This window comes from Vigna umbellata, chromosome 3, assembly GCF_029865625.1.
Source record: "Vigna umbellata cultivar VRB3 chromosome 3, Vumbellata_1.0, whole genome shotgun sequence".
NCBI lineage: Eukaryota > Viridiplantae > Streptophyta > Magnoliopsida > Fabales > Fabaceae > Vigna > Vigna umbellata.
Window position 1 is genome coordinate 27,666,136 of NC_142167.1, and position 11,154 is coordinate 27,677,289.

General features: G+C 32.5%; 1 pseudogene; it reads right to left on the reverse strand.

Moving 5' to 3' along the window:
- Positions 1-1,377: 1,377 nt before the first annotated feature.
- On the reverse strand, positions 1,378-2,522 carry LOC124824346 (uncharacterized; annotated as a pseudogene).
- Positions 2,523-11,154: the final 8,632 nt, after the last annotated feature.

An 11,154-nucleotide genomic window follows, 5' to 3' on the forward strand; every position in this document is an offset into this window, starting at 1 on the left:
CTACTTCAGTTTGACAATCACTTTGTGGGTGACAAGTAGTTGAAAGTAACAATTTAGTACCAATCTTACCCCCACAAGGTCCTCCAAAAGTGACTAAGGAATTTTGTATCCCTGTCACTCACAATGCTCCTTGGTAATCCATGAAGTCTCACTATTTCCTTGAAAAACAAATCAGCCACATGACAAGCATCATTCACCTGCTTGCAAGGTGTGAAGTGTGTCGATCAACAACAACAAACATAGAAACCTTTATATTCTTTCTTTTAGGCAGTCCCATATCAAAGTCCATAGAAATGTCAGTCCAAGGATATTCAGAAACAGGCAAAGGAGTATATAATCCATGAGGCTTAACCTTAGATTTAGCCTTTTTACACACAATGCAGTGATCACAAAACTTATGCACATCATGTTTCATATGTGGCCAAAAGAAATCTCATGCACAATTTCCAAAGTCTTTTGAATCCCAAAAGATTCAAGACCAAACAATTTAGTTTCAAGCATAAAAAGCAATGCATGCCTCGTAGAAAGTGCATAAGCCATTATATTTCCTTTTCCCTTTTTATACTTGATGACATATGGAAATTGCTCTAAAAACTCTACCCATTTAGTATGTCTCTTATTAAGCTTACCTTGTCCTTTCAAGTATTTCAAAGACACATGATCACTATGAATGACAAATTCTTTGGGTAACAAATAATGTTGCCAAGTCTTTAAAGCTTTAACCAAAGCACATAATTTCTTATCATAAGTAAAATAGTTAATTGAAACCCTACTCAACTTTTCACTAAAATAACCAATTGGATGTCCATCTTGCAACAAAATTGCCCCAATACCCACATTTGATGCATCACACTCAATCTCAAAAGATTTTGCAAAATTAAGCATGGCAAGGATAGGTGCATTAGTGAGTCTATGCTTAACGGCAGCAAAGGCCTCCTCTTTTATGGCTCTACAATCAGAACACATCGCCATGAACCATCCTTTTTGGGCACTAGAATCACAGGTACAACACATGGACTCATGCTATCTCTAACTCAACCTTTACTTATCAATTCAATCACTTGCTTTTCAATCTCTTTGGTCTCTTATGAGTTGCTCCTATAAGCTGGTCTATTGGGAGAAGAAGTTCCCGGAATGAGATCAATGTGATGCTCAATTCCTCTGAAAGGTGGAAAACCATCAAGAACACTTGATGGAAATACATCTTCATAATCCTGCAAAAGAGACTCAATACTAGGAGGCAAATTAAATTTATCAAATTGGTTAGCATATAAAATTTGACTTTGACAGAACAATAAGTAGAAGGGATTCCTTGTGCAAAGTACCCTCCTAACCTCCCTTTCTTTTGCTAAATAAAGTTGTGTTCCCTCAAATGTTTCATTTTCTCTCATTTTTCTCAACTATTTCACTCTTTTTCTTTTTCCTCTCAAGTGTTTCACTCTTTCTCTCATTTACTAACTTTTCTCTCAATTTGATCTGATCCTCATACACCTCTTTAGGTGACAAGGGTTTGATAAGTGAAAGAAATTTTGTTAGTGAAACCATCATGAATGACTTTTTTATCATACTGCCACGGCCTTCCCAAAAGAATATGGCTAGCCTCCATGGGAACCACATCACATAAGACCTTATCTTGATGTTTCCCAATGGAAAAAGGGACTTTCACTTGTTGTTTCATTTGGACTTCTTCTCCTTCACTAAGCCACTGAAGTCTATATGGTTTGGGGTGTGGTCTAGTGTCCATGTTAATCTTTGACACTAATCTTGAACTGACCACATTGGTACAACTACCTCCATCAATTATTACCAAGCATACTTTACCATTAACTGAACATCTTGTTTGAAAAATGTTCTTCCTTTAAGATGAATCATCAGCCCTAACTTGACTTCCCAACATCCTCGTAATCATGTACAACTCTCCTTCATTAGCTTTCACTTCTCCATCACTATCTTCTTCCTCCCCTCCACTATCATCAGATTGGCTTGTGTATTCCCCATTATCCTTAAGAAGAACAATCTTTCTTAATAGGACATTCATAGGCATAATGTCTCATTCCCAAACATTTAAAACATTTCATTTCTCTAATCCTCCTTGGTGGATGTTTAGTTTTCTTTTGTGGTGTTTTTCCTTGGTTAGATAACGTTGCATTGCTAAAGGATGCAACACCATCTTTCTTTTCTCTATCCCTTCAAATTGAAGAACTAAAATTGATAGAACTCTTTCTTGTTGTACTCCTTTGTTTAATTTGTTGTTCTACCTATATGACCTTACGCAAAAGATCCTCCATCTCCACAAACTCCTTTAGCTCAGCAACATCTCTAATATCATGATTTAATCCAATAAGGAAAAAGGCCATAGTTACCTCAAGATCTTCTTCAATTTTGGCTTTAATGATAAGAATCTCCATCTCCTTATAATACTCCTCCACTATTTTGCTTCCTTGACATAATCTCTGAAGTTTCAATTTCAAGTCCCTATGAAAGCTAGAAGGTACATATCGCTTCCTTGTGACCCTTCTCATTTCAGCCCAAGTGTCCACCATAGGTTCCTCATCTCTAACCATCTCTCTCTACAACTTGTTCCACCAAATTAAAGCATTTTCAGAAAATTGAGAAGTTGCAAGCTTTACCTTCTGGTTCTCACTTTAATTATTGCAAGAAAGTACATGTTCAATTTTGAGCTCTAGCTCCAAGTAAGCTTCAGGATCACTCCTACCCTTAAAAGGCGGCACATTCAATTTTACTCCTTTTATTCTCCTCTCATTCCTATTTGGCCTTCCCCCTCTTGATAGGATTCTTTTCTCTAATTGATTCAACATATCATGGAACTCATCTTGTTATTGCTTCATCAACCTCTCCAAGTGTTAAGATAATGCATCAATTTACATCTGAATATCATTCGTTTCTACCATGATTAACAAACAGATCAAGGTAACAAGAACAATATATATATATATATATATATATATATATGTGTGTGTGTGTGTGTGTGTGTGTGTGTGTGTGTGTGTGTGTGTGTGTGGTGTTTGAAACTTTTCTCACCTACTCAAGTGTTTGCACTCAACAGATTGGCTTTTCCTTGAGTTCTTAGGAAAATCAAGAGATTATGTCCACAATAAAAGAACAAACCTCTAATCTATGATAAAGCTGGGTAGACGAAGATGGTTAAATAACAAAAAACAAGACTCACACAACAGCAAAGGACTAAAAGAAAATTGGTAAACACGAGAATCAACAACAATCCTTCAAGAACACCAATATATTACCTCATAACAAATTGCTCTAAAACATGAATCATTCAGCTTAATATTTTGTTTTTTGAAATACTGCAATACTTTTTTTACAAGGGTCTAACTTCTGCAATGATTCAACACAAGCACAAATAATATGAAAATAAGGTAATGAATTGGTAAAAAGAAAAATAAGGATAAGATATTACCAATTTGATGTTCAAACCCTTAAATTGAAGCTCTCAATACCAAATGATGCGAACCACATTCACAAAAGGGCTTATTGAGGATCCTTAGGGTTAGAACCTTAAAATATTATTTCAAAATTTCGAAAAAATATGGGGAATAGAATTTTCAAAACGTCAATATCTTGAGTTACAAAATTTCGAATTGGGTGTTTTCAAAACAATGTGAAAAATCACGATCTAAACTACAAATTATACTCAACAAACACTCAATTTGGGTGTGTAGAACACAAGTTATGACTATGAGATAAAACTAGACAGAAATAGAGATTCTAGAAATTAAGAAGAAGAAAAAACCAAGGAGACAATAACAAAAGGAAAGAAAAAATCTTAAACAAGAGGCAACACACAAAGGATGGAAAGTCCTTTGATACAGCCAAGGGTTCTTGAATCACTCAAGAACCTAGGAGAATCACTCTCACTAAGATAGAAGCGAGAAAACCCTAATTTCCTTGCATACAAATTTGACTTGTCCATTTGATTCAAAAATTTAAGGTTATAAGGGTTAATGTCTATCTTTCCAAATTGGACCCTTATTATGACTTGAAAATAAAGACAAACTAAAACCCACTAATTGATTAACCCAAAGACATAACTTAGTCAGCCAATTTTACAAAGATTGGGTCATTTTAAAAACAAACTCGTAACTTGTAAAATAAAACAGCAGCAAAATGGTGTTTTAGGTTCTCTTCCATTTGGGCCATAATGCAATTCACCATCTTGGCCTTTTCTCCTTAAAATTTGGGCTTGTATTCAATTAATATGGATAGCACTTGTTGAAGAGCTTCCTTTGCTTTCCTTGCTCTAGCCCTTGTCATAAGTCCTCCAAGTCCTTCAAGAGGATCCTTTCCCTTATTCTTGGTCACGTCCTCATCATTATGATGTTTGAGAGGTTGATTAATTGTGACAAAAATACCTTGGGTGATGATTTGAGCCACTTTATGTTCTTTCTTATGTGATATATCTCTTGATGGCTTGCCCATATGCCTTGGGTTGACTCTTTTTTATGATTCTTGACTGATATACATGTTTGGAAGTGATAAAGGCATTTTTTTGTTCTTGAGTTTCTAGCCAAATAAGCCTACCTTGATCTACTTTGACAACCCTTTTTGAGCCTACTCTTTTACCTTTTCATTGTTTTGAAACTCATAAATTAGCCTTAAGTGAAAAATCATGATTACCTTAGCCTTAGGGAATTTTAGAGCTCTGGAATTGTTTTGGGAACAAGTGTGATCTTCATTGGATTATTATGAATTGACTAGTTTGTTTTCTTGGTTCTTGTTATTATGTCTTTTGTAAAGGTATTATGTATCTTGTCTCTTACAGTTTGTGTTCTAAAAAAAATAGAGACAAAAGAGACAAGGCAAGAAAAGAAAAACCATAAAAAAAATTGAATGGTGGAGTTAAGAAGAGGATTGAAATTAGAGGTTTTAGGTGTTCTTTTATTGTATTTTCACTTGTTTCTCACTGCTTCTCTATTCCTTTTGGTTTGTAGCTTCTCATCTATATCTTATACTCCCATTACAACCCTTAAAAGACCCTTTGATTTGAACATGCATATGTTTTAAGTGTTGATATTAGAAGTTTGTCAAGTTTATTTATTGTTTGCTTTCTTCAGTGCATTGAGTTGAAATTGTCTACCCTAGACACTTGAGAGATACAGTGCATCTTGTGAGGTTTTGTTGCTTTTGATTCACCTCTTGAGTTGATTGATTATTTTGCCATGTCTTGAATTGCTTGGATGATTTCCATGGGTATCTGGTTTCTTTGACTCTTTGTGTGTGGAATGTGGTCTACTCCTTTTCTTTTTCCAGAATTCATTGAGGATTGAGTAAATCTGTTTGTTTACTTGTGTGCCTTGTTGTTTCTGTTTCCTGAGGTTGTGTCACTCTCTTGATGTCTTTTTAATTGTTCCTTGATCTGCCTCTTAATTTTGCCCAAAAGTGCAATAATCTAAGTGTGGTCTATTTTGATGAATCATTATTTTTTCTTATTCACTTAGCTTTCCACACCGAATTTAATTAGTGAATTGTGTTTAACTGTCCATTACTCTCTCAATTTATTTATTTGGGCTTGATTTCACCAATAATTTATATTTTAATTAATTTGACTTATCTGAGCTTAATTATTCCCATTATTATTTTCAGGACAAATTTTGGAATTATAATTGAGACTTCAAGAGGACTGCCATGTCATTTTCTATTTTCCACATCAGCATTTGTCTTTATTTTCATTTGTAATTTCATTTTAATGTGTTTTGTGTCAAACTTTATGACTTTGGGTTCATTCTTAGGTCAGATTTAGAGAGGCCCATTTGTAGGGAAAATTGGCTTGGCCTCGGCTTTAGTACCTAAAGAGAAAAACTTTACACATTCATTTCATTCGATGGGTTGGATGTGAACAAGGCTTCGTTAGGTTTTATTTTTGTTTTCTGTCTTTTAGTATCTATCCTTCATTTTCTATTTCGTATTGGTGCTTTCAATTCCGTTTTGTGTTTAATCTTCCCTTAGTTGATTAAAACCGCATTTGCTTAATCTATGGTGGCGCAAAATTGATTAAATGTGTTCAATGCGTTTGCTTAATTCTCTTTCATGAAAACTGCTTTAGTCTTTTCTTAGTTGGTTAATTCGTGTTGGATTAGGGGTGAGAGGAGCGTGTAATTTGTTGTTAATCAAGGACAGTAAGCATTGCAATTGAACTAGTAACCAACAATTTTTAATTGTTGTTTAATTTAAGTCATTTGTGTTGTTAATTTCAATTCGTCATCTGTTCACAAACCCCTCCCCCACTACGTGTTTTATCCTTTGACGAAACTGTTAACACATTAGCAAGTGTACTGAATCGTATCAAGTAATATAAAATGGTAAGACCAAGTATCGTATCCCAGAAGACTCACGGCACTAGACATTCATGTAATACCTTAACTAATTAAGACTTAAGAACAATTTCATTGGTTTAGAATGCAACATGCAGAAAAAGTAAATATGAATGAAATTTGATCAATTGGGGCAACACACAAAAGTGAATGGATGATTTTGATAATATGAGATGAGTATGTTGTTGGGGGTAGATTTCACTATCCTTACTTTCATGCATATAAGAATTCATCTTCTTCATTCAATTGTTAATGTCACTATCTAAATTACTTAAAACTCGATCCCTTGGCGAAGAAAGCCTATCCTTAATTATTAGACCATAATCTCTTGCATCCCTAATAATTAATTTTGCATTACGAACAGAAGCTTAAGACAACCAACCTCCTATCCCCATCCCTGGACAATATTGCTTTTGGGAGAAATTCTCCAGATCATGGTTTCTAGGTATTTGCCAATAACAAAGAAGACCATAAAACCATGCCATGAATGATCAAAACATAACAAGCATAGAGCAAAGGAGAAAATCCCTAACAATTAATGAAACAAGCATATAATAATTCAGAACAAATTCAAATACATGAGAGTTTAAAGGTTACATCTTACCCAACAACAAATGACTTTAGTTCTCCATAATCATGGAGAAACTAGGTGTACAATGGAATGAAAGTGATAGAAAAACCCTAGAAACCGAAGAGGAGAGCTCCCGCATCCAATTCTGCCTCCAAAGAGTGAACAAGTGTGTTTTTGCGTCTATACTGCCCAAAGATACAAACCCTAGGGCGAACAAATCCTTAAATAGAGCAGAAAATAGAGTCCAAGCCCAACACGCTGGCACTCAACACCCCTACTTAGGGCAGTCAAGTGTTGGTACGAGAGGAGTGGCGTTAAAGGCCCTGAAAAAGGCAATCAGGCGCTCAGCGATGCAAGGAAGTTGTCGCTCAGCGCCCCAGGAAGGGCGCCCAGGCGTTGCTACAAGACATCCTACGCTGAGGGCTCAAGAAAAGGGCAATCAGGCGCCCAAACGAGACATCCTGCGCTGAGGGCCCCAGAAAGGGGCAACCAGGTGTCTTGCGACCTTCTATATATAAAAATTAAATTTTAATAAACTAAATAACCTCAAATAGTTGCGGTGTCACCCAAAATTAATCAACTCTACAATGGTTTATAATGATATGTGTTTCAGTTATACTAATATATGTGTAATACAAGTCATAAGACAAGGCTAATAATTTCTCCAATACACATTTTTTATTCAAACCAAGTCTAGTGGTATAAAGATATTTCATATCTTCTTCATTGTTTGTCTCAATATTATATCCATTTAGTTGAATATCCTTGGAACTTTAGAAGTATCTATTAGACTTCTTGGTAGAAGTATAGTAGCTCTTCTAGAGCCTTCAATTATATTTATAGTACCAGAAATAATGCTAATATTGACTTCTTGCATAAGTAGACGAGAGAGAAATATTTATTACTCTTGGAAATTGTATAACATGTTGCACTATCAGCAAAACACAATATATTTATTATTCTATACAACACTAATACATACTAAATGATTATATATATATATACATACATATATATATATATATATATGTATGTATATATATATATATATATATATATATATATGTGTTGAGATTGTTGATAGGGGAAGCACAGGTTTAGCTGAATCCACAATCTCAGTGATATTTGTGTTTTTGATGATGACAACACATAATTAATATTAACACATGTGTATGTATTGTATTATACATGTTATCTGCTTATGCTTACTGTGTTGTATTTGTACAAGCATATCTGTGAACATATTGTGTTGATTATTGCATACCATTGTGTTTGATATATGATTTTATCTGTATATGCATAATATGAGGTTTTGGAAATGAAAAACCACAAGCACCTAGCTTCCACTGTTTGAACTTTAAAGTATGGCAAAGCAACAAGTTTTAAGTCGATTACATTATTGGTTAAATCGATTAAAACTCGTATGTTTGCACAAATATTTTTCAAGTGTGTTGTGATGTATTTTGAAAAGAAAATATTTCAAATATATGCTAAGTGTTTCTACTTAATTGATTGCATGCATCTTGTATTCGACTAAGATTGTTAATGATTTGACAATTGTTTTAATGTTTGACATAAACGGTCATATTTTTAAATATGTTGACCAAGCATTTATTGCAAATCGATTACATTAATTGTGCTTTCAATTAATGCCTTTGACGGTTGTTAATCTGTTATAACTGTGAATTGTATTCGACTAGATTAATAGCGTAATCCATTAAAATGTGTTTGATTTGTCTTATACTATATATTGGTGCATGATTTGATTTTTGTAAGAAGAATTGATCTTTACACTTTCATATCTTATCAGTGTGTGCTTTGAAATCTTACAGAAGAGAGAAAAGCTCCAAGAATCAAGAATTACCGTGGTGATAAAGTCTTGAGAATTTCTTGTGAAGCAAGATTGTTTGATATGAAAAGACTGATCGTTCTGCATAGGAAGGTGCTTACTGTGTGATCAGAAAAGCTTTGGCAAACGTTGAGAGTTGTTGGTTTCCCTATGGTGTATACAAGAAGAAGAACGTGGTTCTTGACTTTGAGGGGTATCTCAAAGGGGTTGACAGCAAAAGAGGATTCTTCTTGTTGCTTGTCTGTTTTGTATTGCCTATACTTAAATTAGTGAGTTAGAGAGGTGATTTACATTTTGACGTGATGTCGCTGTAAATCCCTTAGTGTAAAAACTCAGATCTATATAGTGCATTGGCTTCCATCTCAGATTGTGTGGAAGGACACTGGATGTAAGCAGGTTGGTCGAACCAGTATAAACCGCAGTGTTTGAATTTTCTTATCCCTTCTCTCTACATTAAGTCCATTATACTGTCATTGCATTCAAATACGCTTATTGTTTCATTGCATACAAATTTACTTGCGATTCAAGAAAAGTTTAAAGACTTCTTGTTTTGCACAAATGGTTTTAAAAGCAATTATTTTTACACATCACCAATTCACCCCCCTCTTGGTGTAAGAAACAAAACACTTCTTTTTTAACATTAATTAATAGACTTAATAATAACCTCAATTAGTTCTAGATGACACTCAAAATTAATCAATTATGCATGTCATATATTATCATATAAAATTATTTTGAATCTTTATATATGTGTAGTATAACAAAATCAAAATAAAAAATCAATATTAAAACCCCTCTTTCATATTCTTACACAAAAATATGTATATTTTAATATGTCCTTAACTTAAAAGATATTCATTTATAATATATGTATGATGTATAATATTGGTATTTGAATATCTTTATTCACAATTCTATAACAATTACTGTACAAGATTTGTATAATAATAAATGTTCATCATACATTCCCATCACCTGTCATCGGTTCAAGTAAATATTCTATAACAAAAAAGAAAATTTATGTTTATACCTATACATAATACAAACATCAGACATGCATATTTTGAAATCAATGTATATAGTAAAAATACAAAATAAAATTCACTTTAAATTAAATTATAATAAAAATAAATTAAAAGCTTCATCACATGGAGATTTCTTCTGCCATTTTATATATATATATATATATATATATATATATATATATATATATATATATATATATATATAAAATATTTCTTGATCAATACTTCCATCTAGTTTAGCAAAGAAAACAACAATATCAAGATGAGTATCATCCATATGGTCATAATCAAAATCAACATCTTCATAAGTAAAATGTGTTTCTACATTCTTCTCATTATTTTGAAGATGCTTTGATGTACGATAGGTACGAATCTAATGCTATAATAACATATAATTTCATCTTATTTTTCATTATTTTCACTTTTTTCTTTTTTTCCTTTTCACATTATTGTTCCAATTTTGATGATAAAATCATTCTTTGAAATTTCCAATATGACCATGTCCATGACCATTATCACTACCATGACCACAACCACCAAAAAAATGAATAAGATTTTGTTACACTACTTTCTAGAAATGAAGCGGAACCGATTGGACGAGTCTCATGATTTTTTATCAAAAACTCGTCATTTTGTTCAACCACAAAAAGACATGAAATTAATTAAGAACATTTTGTGAAAATCATTTTCATGATATTGTTGTTGCAGGAGCAAAATAGTTGTTCATATGCTTTATTTATTTCTTTAATGACATCACCAAGATTCATTATATCTAAATGTTTTTTAGCATTGATATCCAATATAAGTAATTCTTTTCCATGATATCAAGAGCCATAAATTCAAATTTTGCAATATTTGACATGCTTATAACTAACTCAGAAAATATTAATAATAATCATATTTCATGTAAGTGACTATAAAACTAATAAATCAATATGAATTAAAACTTCAATAACTCTATCAATATATAAAGAAAAAAAAATCACAGTAAAATGTGCAAATTGAGATTTCGGAATTTTAAAGCATGTTTAGAAAAATAAAACATAATAAATAACCTTTGTTACCTTATGAATAATAGAAAAGAAAGAAAGTTGATAATAGAGAGAAGAAGAAAAAAAGAGAATAAGAGAGAATGAAAAATAATTTATATTATTACTAAGAGGAAAAATCTTATTTATAGATATGAAATGTATGTTAAAGGATACCACTCAAGAGTCATAAATTCAAATTGCAAGGTTTGATATGTTTAAGACTAGCTTATAAAAATATTAATAATAATTATATTTCATTTATAAAAGTATAAAAATAATAAAATAATATTAATTTATAATAAAGAATGTAACATGAACTAAAAATTCT